The 17475-nt window shown below is 35.7% G+C and overlaps 2 pseudogenes; both read left to right on the top strand.

Annotated features, from left to right (window-relative positions):
- Positions 1-2565, top strand: LOC127216824 (olfactory receptor 5B2-like; annotated as a pseudogene).
- Positions 2566-15891: 13326 nt separating this feature from the next.
- On the top strand, positions 15892-16814 carry LOC127216829 (olfactory receptor 5B3-like; annotated as a pseudogene).
- Positions 16815-17475: the final 661 nt, after the last annotated feature.

Genomic DNA, 17475 nt, shown 5'->3' with positions numbered 1-17475 from the left:
ATGAATTCAGAAGCATTAATAGAGCCTCCTGGGAAGAAATCTCCAGAGCTCCCCAAGTTTGTATGATTCCTTCCAGGTCTCCAAGCATTAGTCTCTGAAATTTAATATGAGTTCACATCTTATCATTTTAGGGAAAACAGTCTTAAGGTCATTTTTTTTTTTTTGGTTTATACTTTTCATTTCAATGGAAATGGTTTTTTAGAATAATTGGTTTTCTGACATGAGGAATTGTGATGCTCAACCATGGTGAGGAAAATTATTCATTCAAAGATATATATTACATTGATCAATTTTTAAAATAGTCAATATTAAATTATTATTTGTATGAATGTCTCTATTCACTGATTTTAGTTAAGTGTCTGTGTATTTGTGTCTCTGGGTGTTTATGCATGATTGCAGGTGCCCAAGGGCTAGAGGAAAGGGATCTCTCTACCTGGAGCTGAAAACAAGCTGTTCAATGTTGGTGCTGGGACCAGAGTTCAGATTCTCTGCAAGAGCAGTGTGCTCTTCTAACCTCTCAGTCAGCCCTCCAGCACATTATATCCAGAGCTTATAGCTAGAATTTGTAAAATTGGAGCAGAAATGATGTTATTGGTTTTTTTTATGCCAATAGAGATGAGGTGAGCTACCTATCCTTGAATAAAAGAGCCTGAATAACCAACTTGGAAATTGGTTCAGTCTAACATAGATTCTTCTATTTTTCTCAGCTTAGTGAATTTGATATCTTTTGAGTACAATCTGAGAAAGAATACCTATAATCATATCTAGGCAACACTACATGTCAAACTTGGTTGCATACTGACTATTAATATATTTTTATCTACAATAACTGACAAGCTGGAATAAGCATTTTAGGTAAAAGAGTAATTCATACAAAGGCATGGGTAGATATATTTAATATGAATTTTTTAAAGGTTAAAATTGATTTAAACCTTTTTATAAACAACTAATGTCAAATTGAGGCATAAAAATAAAATTCTCCAATATAGGGAATATTTTGATTGTCATGTACAATACACTTTTTTTCGGCAGAGGTACAAAAAATGATAAAAGTTATATTATTACTGTATTTTTTCTGATCAGATGAGGATATTAGGAAATAAACAAGTAAGTATAAACCATATTAAAAATGGAGAAATGAGAATGGTTCTTTTTTATATGATAAAACTGTACTAATTGAACTGTACTAATAGGTGAGACTGTGTTTTATAATCTCAAAGCTAGATGTATTATTGAGAGGTGACATTGAATGCAATCTAAAGTGTCTGTGCAAATCATGGCAGATTAATGTTATGGAAATAACATTACCAACTTTGCAAGTGAACAGCAAGATAAATTAATTTACGCAGTATTTTGGGGGGCAAATCATTTAACTATTTAAGACTTAGTTTTCATACTGATACAACTTTAAGTTATATGATTCATTTGTACTTTTCAGAGTCAATAGCATCTGACTGTGTATGTAATTAACACAGTGAATTGGTATAAAATGCCTGGGCTTTTGTAGAGTATTTTTGGACCATATTTCTCTTAAAATGCATGCCTACATCTTGTATCAGTAATTTTCAAATTCATAATTGATAAGATTCTATTCCTATTCTTATTGTCACAGAACATCTAGTGCTGTCAGATAACAGTAACGGAAAACAGGACAGAAGTGACACATTTCATCTTCATGGGACTCACTGATGAACCAGGACTGCAGCTTCCCCTCTTCATCACCTTTCTCCTCATCTACACCATCACCCTGGCTGGAAATCTGGGGATTATCCTGCTGATTTTCTTGGACTCTCGGCTCCACACTCCCATGTACTTTTTCCTGGGTAATCTTTCCCTTGTTGATCTTGGTTACTCTTCAGCCATCATTCCCAAAGTCATGGCTGGGCTTCTATTAGGAGACAAGGTCATTTCATACAACAACTGTGCTGTTCAGATGTTCTTTTTTGCAGGTTTTGCTACTGTGGAAAATTTCTTGTTGGCCTCCAATGGCTTATGATCGCTATGCTGCAGTATGTAAGCCCCTACACTATGCCACTGCTATGACTACAAATGTCTGTGTATGTCTGATCATAAACTGTTATGTCTTGGGTTTCCTGAATGCATTTGTCTTCATTGGGGATACATTCAGTCTCTCCTTCTGTAAATATAATGTGATCCATCATTTTTTTTCTGTGATATGCCAGCCATTATGTCTCTCTCTTGTTCTGATAGACATGTAAATGAGCTGGTTTCTGTTTGTCTAGTCAGCTTCAATATCTTTTGTGCTCTCATAATCATCTTAGTGTCCTACATGTTAATTTTGTTGCCATTCTAAAAATGCACTCAGGTACAGGATACCAAAAAGCTATATCTACTTGTGCCTCCCACTTCACTGCTGTCACTATTTTCTATGTGACTCTTATCTTTATGTATTTACAACCAAGTTCCAGTCATGCAATGGACACTGACAAAATTGTGTCTGTGTTTTATACAATGGTTATCCCTATGTTGAATCCACTGGTCTACAGTCTGAGGAATAATGAGGTCAAAGGGACATTCATAAAAATTGTTTGGCTGGAAAAATAAATTTTCTCTTTAGTATCTTAATCTTTCCTTATACACACTTACTAGAATCATTATTATCTAATTGCCTCAATGTACATGGTTACATTTAAAATCAATCCTGTTTCAAGTACATGAGATGTGACTACTCCCTCTAGTCTTTACTCTGAAAAAAAAGAACAGTATATTTAAAAGCATGGTCTGAATGGAAATGCCTTTGATATATTTGATTCTGTTTTGTTAAAAAATGTTATCATTAATATTGATAACTTTAATCATTTTCCCTGAACTTTTACTATAGCATATCATGATGGTTAATCCTCATTGCCAACAAGACTGGATTTAGTATCTTCATGAATAGTTTCTCTAAGTAATGCCATAGACATGTTTCCTGACAGTTCAAGTGTAGGGAGTACCCACACTCTCCAGTGAGTATGACCATTCCATGGACTGAGGACCTATAACAATTAAAAAGGAAAAAGAAAGCTGAGGACCCGGAACTATTTCTGACTCTCCTGACTGTACAGAAAAATGCATCCAGCTGTTTTAAGCTCCAGCTACCATGCCTTATTTAACCTCATAGAATATATATTTGTATATATTCTATGCAAGCCATGAGCCAAAATAAACATTTCTTTTTTTTAAATTTACTTTTGTTGTATACTTCATGAGAGCAGCAGGAAAGGAAAGTGATACACCTATCAATCAAAATAATTAGGTGCCAAAAATGAAAAAAAAAAAACATGAGTAAGAGAAATGTTTGAAGATGCTGAGTGAGGATTCATGAACATACATTTGGAAAATTAGAATGAAGTTTGTGTGTGTGTTTTCATGTGTTAACTATACATGCGTTGTGTGTAGTTAACATGAGTGACTGTGGGTATCCTATGCAGATAGACTATTATTTGACTCAGTAGAATTACTACCAACTTATTTCCTGATCAGTAGGAAGATATCCTTAACCCACTAAGCATTGCAGAAATAGAATACTACATTTTATAAGGAACAAATTTTATTTAAATTTAAAAATCCATTTCTTCTCACTTTTAGACATCAGATTTATTTCATCTCCTGTTTTTCACTCTCCCAGTTTCATATGAGTCACTAGTTGCCTACTTCCCACCACTGACTCTAACACATCTTTAAAATCAGAATAAATTGTATCACAATCCTTCCTGATACACAGCTTTCAGATAGCATGAAATGACACTCCTTAGATTCTATACTTATTTTTGCATATCCTATAACAACTATCACATTTCCCTATACATGTCCTGTGAATATGTTTACTGGAGAATGTTAATAAATTTATGTTAAGAATCATGCCCTATTTTAGTAGATATATTAACTATAAAACTATAAATTGTTCTAAAAATTCATTTCCATTCTATTTTTATTTAATTTGAGAAAATACTGGTGAGTGTAATATGTTGTAGTTCTCTGAGTATTTTGACTACACATGTGAATATATGAATATATGTTCATCTGGTAGAAATTTACACTCAATTTGCAGTCATCTTCACAACCATTTTATTCATATTGCCACTTTTAGGAGATAAAATCAGAAGCAAAATATTGGTTTTGAAGATCAAAACATATTATTAAAAGCATTCTTGTTCTTTAGAACAAAAATGTGGTAAATCCTTATCTACTACCCTGAACAAAACTAAACTTCAAATAGACTAAGGCTCTCAACATAAGACCAGATATTTTAAATCTGATAGAAGTTAAAAAATAATGAACTTACAACCAGTAAGTGACAACTTATGAAGGTTAAGAGCTTCTGTACAGCAAATGGCAACAGAATTCTAGGAAAGTGGCAGACTACAGAATGAAAAAAAAATAATTCAGCAATTATATATCTGACAAATGGTTACTAACCAGAATATAAAAACAACAAGGGCCACATCAAACTCTTAGCACCAAAAACTTCCATCTTTATTAAATATGAGGTATAGAACTAAACAGAGAATTATCAAAAGATGAGGCACTAATGATTGACAAATACATAAAGAAGTGTTAAACATCTTTGCCACCAGGAAAATGCAAATTAAAACTACTTTGAGATTTAATTTTAAACCTGTCAGAATGGTCAAGACAAATGAAACAAATAACAGGGTATTATGACAACAATAAATGGAAAAAAGAACACTTATGTATTGCTGGTGGGGATGTAAACTGATTTGGCCATTATGAAAATCAGTATGGAATCTTCTAAAAAAAAGGCGAGAACAGATCTACCCCAAGATCCACTCATACCATTCTTGGCCATATGCCAAAGGACTCCACATCTTAGTACCTAGATACTCATCAATATTCACTCATGTCATATTCACAATTGTGAGAAAATAGGAACATCTCAGATATCTATAGGTTAATGAATGGGTAATGAAAATGTGGTCCATTTATGTAATAGAATAAATATAATTCAGCTGTTAAGAAAAATAATATTTGCAAATAAATAGATTACATTATAAACAGTCATCCTGAGTGACATAACCCAGATTCATGAGATAAGCATGTCTTTTCTATAGTATGTAGCTTCCTAATTTAAGCTTTAGATAAGTGAGTTTCATTTATTACAGCCACAGGGATTAGGAAGCTGGTTAATAACAAGGGTTGGAGAGGGGATCATCCGAGGAAGATAAATAGAATATTGTGTCATGAAAGAATAAAGGGAGCCCACCCTCATAGGCCCTTGACCATGGCACATCACTCCACTCCATTCACCGAATCTCCAGAGATGGGTGCAGTCTCAAACCATCAAGCACTGCATCTGCCATCATTGGAGCCCTGGCCCTGCCCCTACCCAGAGAAAAAGCCCAGATATATGGGAGTACCCCACGTCATCCAGTGCTGCATGTCCCACATTGAAGCCTTGGTCTTGCCCCCAATGAGAGAGGAAGATCAACCACCGAAGCCACAGGCTCCACCTACACCAATTGGAGGAAGAAATATCCCCTGAATTACCCACAGACACTAAAGGAAGAGATGGGTAGACAACAATATAAAAACACATTCAATAACATAATGGGTAATGTGATACCATCATAGACTAGGGGTCTGCATGAGCATCCCAAAACAGATGAAGCAGAAGAAAATGACCTTAACGATAACATTATGAAAATGATAGAGGCCCTTAAATAGAAAATGAGAAACTCCTTAAAGAAATGGAAGAAAAGAAAAACAAATACAAAAAAGAAATGTAGGAAAAAAGAAACAAAAAATGCAACAAATTAACAAATCTCTTAAACAAAAGCAAGAAAGGCCAAGAAAAAAACCAAAACAAAACAAAGCAAAAAACAAACAAACAAACAAACAAACAAGAAAAACAATCAAACATATGAAGGAAACAATTCAAACAGTTAAAGACCTGAAACTGAAATAGAGGCAATAAACAAAACACAAACTGAGGGAATGCTGGAAGCAGAAAATCAGGGTAGATGATTAGAAACTACCGATGCAATAGTAACCATCAGAATACAAGAGATGGAAGAGCGAATCCCAGGTTTTGAAGATACACCATAGGAGATAGATTCATTGACTAAAGAAAATGATAAGTCCAAGAAATCCTTAACATAAAATATCCAGAAAATACGGGACATGGTGAAAAAGCCAAACCTAAGAATAATAGGTATAGAAAATGGTGAAGCCCAGCTCAAAGGTGCAGAAAACATATTCAGCAAAATAATAGAAGAAAACGTTCCCAATTTAAAGGACATGTGTAAAGAATAAGGTTTTTCCTCCCGCCGCTGGTCTGTTCCTGCTGCTGCACCAGCCCCAATTAACATACCAAGACTCTGTATCAGATATAATGCTGTTGGCCCGGTACTAGTTTCTTATCAGCTAGCTCTGTCTTAAGTATTAACACATTTCTATGTATTTCCACGTGGTCTTTCCAGGGAGAGGCAGCTGGCAGTTCTGCTTTCTCCAGACTCTCCATCTTGACTACTTTCTCCTCCTTCCCCTTTCCTCCTTGTCTCCTAGTCCCTCCTATCTTGCTTTCCTATTGGCCAACAGTGCTTTATTCATTAACCAGTATGGGAAATATATATACAGAATGACATCTCCCATCATCTACTCTTTTCTGTCTAAATAAAAGGAAGTGTTTAACCTTAACATAGAAAAATATATAACACAACAGTTATCAAGTAAGAATCACAATTAACAATATTTAGCCCATTAACATTTAGCAAGATTAAAAGAAACTATTTTATCATCTATCATATTTGTGAGTCTAAAGTTCTATATGTAACTTATCTTTAATCCTAACTAAGGAAAACTATAACCATAAGTATCTGTCTTCAACTCCTTCAAAGACCACAGAAGGATAATATATAAACTCTAGAAATGACAGTGACAACTCACTGCTTGGTTAGTCATCTGAAGTTTTTCTGTAACGTTCCATCTTTAGCCCATACACCATAGTGTGTCTGGCAGACTCTTCAGCAAAGCAGGAAACTTTAAACTGTCTTCTTATATTGGCAGTTTGTCAGTCACTTTTCTCTGTGTCCTGCAGACTGTCTGGCAGACTCTTCCATGAAGCAGGAATTCTGTAGCTATGCCATCTTGAATTTGCAGTCACTTTTCTATGGGTCCTGTATGTCCAGTTTATACAGCATAAAGTCAAACAGTCCAGAAAAGAGCAGTATCTTATCCAAATGGCTAGTCTTGCCATATTGTAAGTAAACTCCATACATGTTTCTTCAATGCCCATCTTCCTTTCTGACACAGGTGTTGTTGCCAGGAGCATTTATGTCTCACTGTCAAGAAAAATCCTAAACCATTTTAAATGCCATATTCGGTAGGTCTTTGAAAGGTTTGAAGAATGCCTATTCATCTCAAATACATATCTGTATATCTAGAAATCCTAAGTAACTTAACTATAAGTTTTGACTCATATGTAATGATAGATAATCTGTACTAAGTTATACATTTTTAAATGGCTATATAAGAACAATACCTAAACAAGAGGGGAAATATACATATCACAAAATTGACCTTAAATTGTATCAATAAATGAAAATCCATTCCAACACAAAGTATTCATATCTATATCACAATCCCTTTTTACCTTTAAAAAGATATAGGTTGTGATCATTAACCATTTATAACCAACCTCATTTAAATGGAAACAAACATTTATAAATAATATTTGGGAATTTGGGCGTCATTCTTTCCAAACTACTTCCTGCTGGTAAGGGGCACTGTCATGGGGGATTCTAAGAAGATGCAGAAATCCTGGCTGTAGTCTGCAAGGCTGCCTTGTTCAAGCTGTTTTGAATATTGGATTACCAGGAACCCTGTTTCAGGGGGTCTGGCTTTCTCAAACCACATTAGTCTGGAAGGAATCCACAGCTTTTCATTTTCAGTGGAAACAAAACTAGAAATCCTAGAATCCTGTCCTCAGGCTTAAATTTTGGAGTCAAAGCATTTTTAAAATATATAAATTGAATTAATCCAGCAGTAATTCTTTTATCTGTTCTTCAGCAGTCAAATGATTTAAAGACAATATAATGCCATACAGTATACAGATTCTCTCTGAGCTTTTCATTTTTACGTGGCTTTATTATTACTCTCTTTCTTCTTCTATTTTTTTCATTTTTTGAGACAAGGTTTCACTGTGTAACTCCTATCTGTCCTGGAATTTACTCTGCATACCAGGTTTACTTTGAAATCACAAGAGATCTGCTTGCCTCTGTCTCTCAAGTGCAGGGATTAAAGGCATGTGCCACCACACCCAGCTTCTCTTTGTCTTTTAAAAACCATTTTATTTTTCATGTCTACGCTTATTTTAAAGCACACTGTAAACCTTTAGTGGTTTTTCTTAATGTGAATCTGTCTTTACTGTAAATCTTTATCTTTTTCTGGCCACGAGTCTTTTATCTGGTAAACAACAGCATTGTTAAAATGAAAGTCATAGCTGTGTCAGCCACGGTTTACCAAAGACAGTGGCGGGTACCTTTACCGCCAGCAGTGACAGCTGTGGTCACTGTCTTGGTCTATGCTGCCATCCAGCCGCATGTTGTCGGCTTGGAGATGTGGTCACTGCCATTGCCAGCTCTTGTACACACCAATAAATTAGCAGTGCTTCTTAAAAGCTATACAGTTTTTTTTGCCACTTATGCTGAGTCTGGAATCCTCCCTTAAAGGAGCCGTGCAGTTATCTGCTTATCTCTCGCAAAGCAGAGTCCAACAGAGAAAAATGCTGCTACCAAGAAACCTTGCATGTCTCTGTCCTTTTGTTTCTAAAACTCTTTTTAAAGCTCTTCTTAAATTTTAAGTACAAGTTCTTATTAGCCACGAAGGCGCCATATGTAAGGAGTAAGGTTTTTCCTCCTGCTGCTAGTCTGGTCCCACCACTGCGCCAGCCCCAATGAACACACCAAGAATCTGTATCAGATATAATGCTGTTGGCCAGGTACTAGTTTCTTATCAGCTAGCTCTGTCTTAAATATTAACCACGTGTATTTCCACGTGGTCTTTCCAGGGAGAGGCAGCTGGCAGTTCTGCTTTCTCCAGACTCTCCATCTTGACTCCTCTCTCTTCCTTCCTCTTTCCTCCTTGTCTCCTAGTCCCACCTATCTTGCTTTCCTATTGGCCAACAGTGCTTTTCATTAACCAGTATGGGAAACATATATATACAGAATGATATCTCCCATCAGACATGCGTATGAAAGTACAAGAAGCTTAGAGAATACCAAATAGACTGAACCAAAAAGCCAAAGTCCCCTCACCACATAATAATCAAAACACAAAGTGTACAGAATAAAGAAAGAATATTAAGTGCAGAAAATAAAAAGGCCAAGTAACATATAAACTCAGACCTATCAGAATTATGCCTGACTTCTCAATGGAAATTATAAAAGCCAGAGAAACTGGGTAGATGTTTTACAAACACTAACAGACCATTGATACCAACCTATACTATTATACTAAGCAAAACTCTCAATCACTATGTATGGAGAAAACAAGATATTCCATGATAAAACTAGATTTACAAAATACATATCCACAGATCCAGCCCTACAGAAAGTTCTGGAAGGAAAACTCCAACCCAAGGAAGTTAGTTACACTCACAAAACATAGGCAATAGATAATTCTACTTTACCAGAAGCCAAAAGAAAAAGTGAGTTAAATCTACACACAATACCATCACTACCAAAAAATCTAAAACAAGAATTAACAATCAATGGTCCTCAATTTCTGTCAATATAAGTTTCCTCCATAATAATAAAAAGATACAGGCTAACAGAATGGATATGAAAACAGAATCTATGCTTCTGCTGCATACAAGAAACATACCTCAACTTCAAAGGCAGATGTAAAGGGTTGGGAAAAGATTTTCCAATCAATGGACCCAAGAAACCAGTGGGTGTAGCAATCCTAATATGGGACAAGCAAGATTTAGTTGGGGGATGAATGCCAGGATCACAAAAGGGAAAAATGAGATACAATAATAGAGGAAGCCATTATAGGTTTGAAGAGAAAACTGACTCTAGAGAAATGCCCAGAGACCTACAAGGATGACCCCAAATAACAAATCTGAGCAACACTGGAAAGGCTACCTTAAATGTCTTTCCCTGACAATGAGATTGATAATTAATTTATATGCCACCATAGAGCCCTTATCTAATAGCTGATGGAAACAGAAGCAGACACCCACAGCTAAAAACACTGAGCCAAACTCCTGGAATCCAGTTGCAGGGAGGAGTGATAAGAAAATGTGACTATACCAAGATAAAGAAACTCACAGAGACAGCTGACCTGAGCAATGAGGAGTTCATGGATGCTCAGAATGATAGCTAGGAAACTAGCCTAGGAACTGACTCAGACCCCCTGAACGTGGGTCTCAGTTTGAAGGACTGGGCAGTCTAAGGGACCTCTTACAGTAGAACCAGGATGTATCCCTACTGCACAAAAAGAATTTTGGAGCACATTCCTTATCGAGGGATACTCCCTTAGCCTAGATAGAATTCAAGAACACATCAGAGTAATCATTCACCAAAACTAAGTAGGCTTCATCCTGGGAATGCAGGGATGTTTCAACACAGGAAATTCTATCAATGTAATCTACCTAATAAACAAACTGAAAAAAGGAAAACCACATGATCATTCCCTTGATTTGAAAACACCTTTGATAAAATCCAACACCCATTCATGATTAAGGTATTGGAGAGATCAATATATTGTAAATCAACAGCCAACATCAAACTAAATAGAGGGAAACTTGATGTGATTCCTCTAAAATCAGGATCCAGACAAGGCTGTCCACTCTCTCCATATCTCTTCAATATTGTATTTGAAGTTCTAGATAGAGCAATAAGACAGCAAGAGGAGATCAAGGGTATTCAAATTAAAAAGGAAGAAGTCTAACTGTCAATATTGGTAGATTATATGATAGTTTAAATAATTGACATGAAAAACTCTACCAGGGAGCTCCTGCAGCTGGTAAACACATTCAACAAATTAGCAGGATACAAGATTAACTCAAAAAATTCAGTATACAGACAAATAAGGGACGGAGAAAGAAATCAGAAAAACATCACAATTTACAATAGCCACAAACAACATTAAATATCTTGGCATAACAGTAAACAAACAAGTGAAAGTCCTATATAATAAGAACTTTGATTCTTTAAAGAAAGAAATTAAAGAAGATACCAGAAAATGGAAAGATCTCCCATGCTCTTGGATAGGTAGGATATACATAGTAAAAATGGCAATCTTGCCTAAAGCAATCTACAGAATTAATGCAATCCCCATCAAAATCCCAGCACAATTCTTCACTGACCTTGAAAGAAAAATACTCAACTTTATATGAAGAAACAAAAGACCTGGGGTAGCCAAAACAACACTGTACAATAAAGGAACTTCCAGAGGCATCTCTGGCTTCAAGCTCTACTATAGAGCTATAGTCCTGAAAACATGTTGGTATTGTCACAAAAATAGACAGGAGGTCCAATGGAATCAAATTGAAAAATCCTGATATTAAAGGTGATTTTTGACAAAGAAGTTAAAATTGGTAAATGGAGAAAAGAAAGCATTTTCAACAAATGGTGCTGGCATCACTGGATGCTAACTTGTAGAAGACTGCAGATTGATCTCTATCTATGGCCATGCACAAAACGTAAGTCCAAAAGGATCAAATACCTCAACATTAATATAGCCCATTGAATCTCTTAGAAGAAAAAGTGGGAAATACCCTTGAACGAATTGCTATAGGAGACTGCTTTCTGAACTTAACACCAGTAGCAGTAGCACAGATAGTAAATTCAGCCTCCTGAAGTTGAAAAGCTTCTTTAAGGTAAAGGATATAGTCAACACAACAAAATGGCAGCCCATGGAATGGGAAAATATATTCACCAACTCCACATCTTTCAGAGTGTTGATTTCCAAAATATACAAAAAACCCAAGAATCTAGTTTCCAAAACACCAAATAATCCAGTTAAACAGTGGAGTACAGACCTAAATAGAAAGTTATCAATAGAAGAATTTATAATGGCTGAAAGACACCAAAGAAAGTCCTCAACATCCTTAGCCTTCAGGGAAATGCAAATGAAAACATCTCTGAGATAGCATCTTACTCCAGTCAGAATAGCTAAAATCATAAACACCAAAGAATGTTTACCCTGGAAAGGATGTGGAGAAAGGTGCACACACCACCACTGCCTATGGGACTGCAAATTTGAAAGACTACTTTGGGAATCAATATGGTGTTTCCTCAGGAAAATGGGAATCAGTCTACCTCAAGATCCAGTAATTTTACTCTTAAGCATATACAGAAAAGTTGTACATTCATATACAAGGACATCTGTTCAACCATGTTCATAGCAGTATTATTTGTAATAGCCAGAACCTGGAAGCAACCTAAATACCCCTCAACTGAAGAATGGATAAACAAAATGTGGTCTATTTACACAATGGAGTAATACTTAGTGGGGGGGGGCAATGAAATCTCGAAATTCACAGGCAAATTGATGGAACTAGAAGTAACCTTCCTGAGTGAGGTAACACAGTCACAAAAAGACAAACACTATATATAGTCACTCATACATGGTGTTTAGATATAGAGCAAAATATTATCAGCCTACAATCCACACCACAAGAATAGCTAGGAAACAAGTAAGACCCTAAGAGAGATGTCCATGATCCCTTGGGGAAGGCAAATGGGACAAGATCTCCCATGCAAATTGGGAGCATGAGAGGAGGGGAGAGTCATGAAGAAGAGAAAGGGAGAGATGGGTAGGCAGATCAAAAAGATTATAACGGAAAGAATAGAGGAGAGGAAAAAAGAGACACCATAAAAAAGGGAGCCATTATAGGTTTCAAGAGAAATCTTGAACTAGGGAAATGTCCAGAGATCCACATGGATGACCCCAACTAACAATCTAAGCAATAGTGGAGAGGCTACCTTAAATGCCGTTATCCAATAATGAGATTGATGACTTGTAGTGAGATAGTCTCTAGAACCTTCATCTAGTAGCTGATGGAAGCAGAAACAGACACCCACAGCTAAACACTGAGCCAAACTCTTGGAATCCAGTTGCGGACAAAGAGGAGTGATGAGCAAAGGGGTCAAGTCCAGGCTAGAGAATCCCCACAGAACCTGGTGACCTGAACAAGGGGGATATCAGGGTCTTTAGTCTGATAGCTGGGGAACCAGCATAGAATCTTCCCAGATTCCCTGAATGTGGTGTTATTTGGGGAGGACTGGGTAGTGTATGGGACCTCTGTTGGTTATTAGCATTTATCCCTAGTATATGAATGGACTATGGGAGCCCATTCCACATAGAGGGATACTCTTTCAGCCTAGACACATGGCGGAGGGCCTAGGTCATGCTCCAAATAATATAACAGACTTTGAAGACTCCATGGAAGGGCTCACCCTTCCTGGGGAGCAGAAAGAGAATGGGATGGGGGTTGATGGGTGGAACTGGGGATGATGGGAGGGAGTGGCAAATGGGATTGAAATGTAAAACATGCTTGTTTCAAATGTAAATAAAAAATATAAAAAAGCAAAAAAGCAAAATTAAACATACATGAAAACTATTTCTAAGATTTTTTGAAATATAGAATTTTCACAAGTGAAAGTAAAATAAAAAGAATCAATACTATTAAAATTTCAAAACCAATTAATAAAAGTAATGAAAATGTTATGTGCATATTAAAGCAACCAATGTGATTCCCTTGATTCCCTTGGGCTATTTAATTGCTTCCTCCACTTAATGTAGGGGCAGAAGTTATAGATAGACTCCTAGGGGAAGTCTCCAGCACTTGGCAGGTCTGTATAACTTCCTCTAGATTTGCATATGGGAGACTATGAAACACAAATATAAATCCATACTGCAATTTTGAAGGTATGAATTTTATTCCATGCTTCGTTGATCATTTTTTTTTAGTGATAATAGATAATTATAAAGTCTTCTGACCAGAGGATTAGCTAGAAGCCTCAACTACAGTGAGGAAAATTACTCAAAGGTAAATATTAGATTGGTATACTTCTGAATTGTTAACTTTGTCTTGAAATTCTCAGTGATATCTCTTATTCAGCCTTATTGCCAGAATTTGCAAAATTTGTTATAAATGTGACATTATGATGACATTATTTCTAGAGCAGAAAGAAATTAGGGTTAACTTCAACATTGATCCATGTTAATGCTCATTCTTCTGTCTTAGCTGAAGAGAACTGAGAATCTGTTAAATACAATTAGGAATGCAGGTGCTTGTAATCACATTTTGGCCAAATTTCATTGCTGACATTATATCAGACTAATCTGGGTAAATAACTTTTCTCTCTAAGATATCTGATACATACATACATACATACATACATACATGTGTGTGTGTGTGTGTGTGTGTGTGTGTGTAATTTATGTCAATCCATGGGCAGATGTAACCACTGTAACTATTGAAAAAGTGAATATTATTTTCGGTACAGTCCAAAAACTGAGTTCTAAATTAAATAAGGTATACATACAGACATTTTCACTATAGGCAGTTTACTGATTTCCCTCATGTGATATGCAAAGCTGAGATGAAAAAAAACTGGATGAAAGGCACAGTTTCATTATGTTTTATATTTTGAATATGTCCACCAACTGTATTTACAATATGTTCATCTGTCATAGGAGGTAATAAAATAAGCAGAAATGTAAAGCAAATAAATAATGAATAAAAGGAAATGATCCTATTTAAGTGATAAAATTGAAATGAATCAGCAAAGACTGTGTTTTAGTGATTTCTCTGAATTCATGTCATTGAGAGGAGATAATAAATGCAATTTAACTATTTAAATCAGCTGTTGGCAGGTGACAAATATGAAAGAGTCAAATTATATTGAGCTCAGAAGTGAACTGGAAGATATATTTATTTGTTGTTCATTTATTAAATTCTTTAAGAATTAATTAGATTATGGGCAAAGAATTTTTCTTTTTAATTTAAATTTTTCATTCAATATATTTTGGTCATGTTTCCTCTCCCATAGCTGTATATAATCTCTACTCAACCAATTTTATATTCTCTATCTATATCTAATCAATATCTATATCTTTATCTATATCTATCTATCTACCTACCTCTATCTTTCCCTCATAAAACCTCACAAAACAAAAACCAAACCATTCAAATGAAAAGCAATAGAAAAACAATTTAAGAAAAATCCCCAAATAAACAAAAATTTCACAAAAATCTATGGAGTTCAATTTGTGTAGACAAGATACTACTGTGCATGGTACCTGCTCTGGTGTGTGGTTGATATATCCTGGGAGATTACATTGGAGAAAATGTTATCTTTTCCAGTGTGTGTCATTTACAGATAACTTCTTGTTTATAAGTCAGAGTGTGTGTCTACTTTCCCATCTTCATGTTAGGGACCCTTTTGGCTGGAACTTTTGCATGCTACCATAGTCTCCGTGGGTTGATATATATAAGATTTGTTGTATCTGGAAGTATCTGTTTCCTTAGAGTCATTCATCTGCTCAGGCTCTTATAATCTTCCCACATCTTCTACATAGTTCCTTCAGCCCTATGGGGAAAAGTTTGATGGAGACATTCCACTTAGGACAAGGTGCTCCAAAGTGTTTTACTCTCTGATGAGTACTGATGAATACCACTTCTAAATTACATGTATTACATTTTAGATTTAATAACATTTGAACATGTATGTAGCAAACACATTAAATTAGCATTCAAAACCCTGGCTTTAGTAAAGAATCTTTCCAAACAATTTGTTAATTCAATGAATGTCTATATCCTATGTTCATACTTCTTAATTTCCAGTTCACTATTATCATATTCCCTTTCTTTCTCATTGCCACAGAACATCAAGTGGCTGTGAGATGACAATGATGAAGAACAGGACAGAAGTGACACAGTTCATCCTCATGGGACTGACCAATGACCCTGACCTGCAGCTTCCCCTCTTCATCACCTTCCTCCTCATATACATCATAACCCTCGTGGGGAACCTGGGAATGATCTTATTGATTCTCTTGGATTCTCGGCTCCATACCCCCATGTATTTTTTCCTTGGTAACTTGTCCCTCGTTGACTTTGGTTACTCTTCAGCTGTCACTCCCAAAGTCATGACTGGGCTCCTAATTGGAGACAAGATCATGTCTTACAATGACTGTGCTACTCAGATGTTCTTTTTGCAGCCTTTGCTACTGTGGAAAATTTCTTGTTGGCCTCAATGGCCTATGATCGCTATGTAGCAGTGTGCAAGCCCCTACACTATGCCAGCTCCATGAATACAAGTATGTGTGTGTATCTGATTATGGGCTGCTATGTCCTTGGTTTGTTGAATGTCTCAGTCTATACTGGGGATACATTCAATCTCTCCTTCTGTAAGTCTAATGTGGTTCATCATTTTTTCTGTGATATGCCAGCGGTCATGGCTCTCGCTTGCTCTGATAGACATGTTAATGAGCTGGTTCTTATTTGTCTAGCTAGCTTCAATATATTCTTTGCTCTCATAATAATATTAGTGTCCTATATTATGATTTTCATAATGATCTTAAAGATGAACTCAGGATCAGGGCATCACAAGGCTATATCTACTTGTGCCTCCCACTTCACTGCAGTTTCTATTTTCTATGGAACTATAATCTTCATGTATTTGCAGCCCAGCTCTAGACATGCAATGGATACTGACAAAATTGTGTCTGTGTTCTACACCATGGTCATCCCTATGCTGAACCCTCTAGTTTACAGCCTGAGAAACAAAGAGGTCAAGCGGGCATTCAGAAAAATGATTCTGAAGGAAAAATAATCATTATGATTATAATATTAAATAGTTTGATATATAGATGATTAAAATTCATTTTTATCAGATCTTCTGTATGTACTTGATTGTGTTTTAATCATAAGAGTTCAAGTTCTGACTTCTTATTCATGCCTCTGCATAACATTTTTTTTGGGTCTCAAAGAACATTATATTTATAAGCATAATGTATCAATAGGAATATTTTTGGTTTTTGAATTAGATATGTCAAAAACATTTTTGCCATTATTAATAATTTCAATTATTTCTTATCACTTTCTTCTTCTGCTGTATCATGATAGTTAATCTTTATTGTCAATTTTACTAGAGTTTTAATCTCCATTGAAATATACTTCTAGAGATGCCCAGTAGGGTGTTTCTATGTTTGCTGTATTTTATTGCAGCAGCCATAAGAATAATGAAAGTTTATTATGGGGTATATGTTGGGAGAATTTATTGTTAAAAAGTTCTATTCCCAAAATTGTCTTTACTTGAACACTTTTCCTTGCTAACTTAATTTCTATATTTTTTGAAATTAGTTTTGTATATATTCAGAAATATACATGCAGATATGCACATGCACACACACAAGCACATGCACACTCATGCACACACACACACACACACACACACACACACACACACACACTCCACACTTAGGAATTTATGC

Source organism: Phodopus roborovskii, unplaced genomic scaffold (genome assembly GCF_943737965.1).
Source record: "Phodopus roborovskii unplaced genomic scaffold, PHOROB, whole genome shotgun sequence".
Classification (NCBI taxonomy): Eukaryota; Metazoa; Chordata; class Mammalia; order Rodentia; family Cricetidae; genus Phodopus; species Phodopus roborovskii.
The sequence above is the reverse complement of the archived record's forward strand: the minus strand, read 5'-3'. Positions and strand labels throughout refer to the sequence as shown.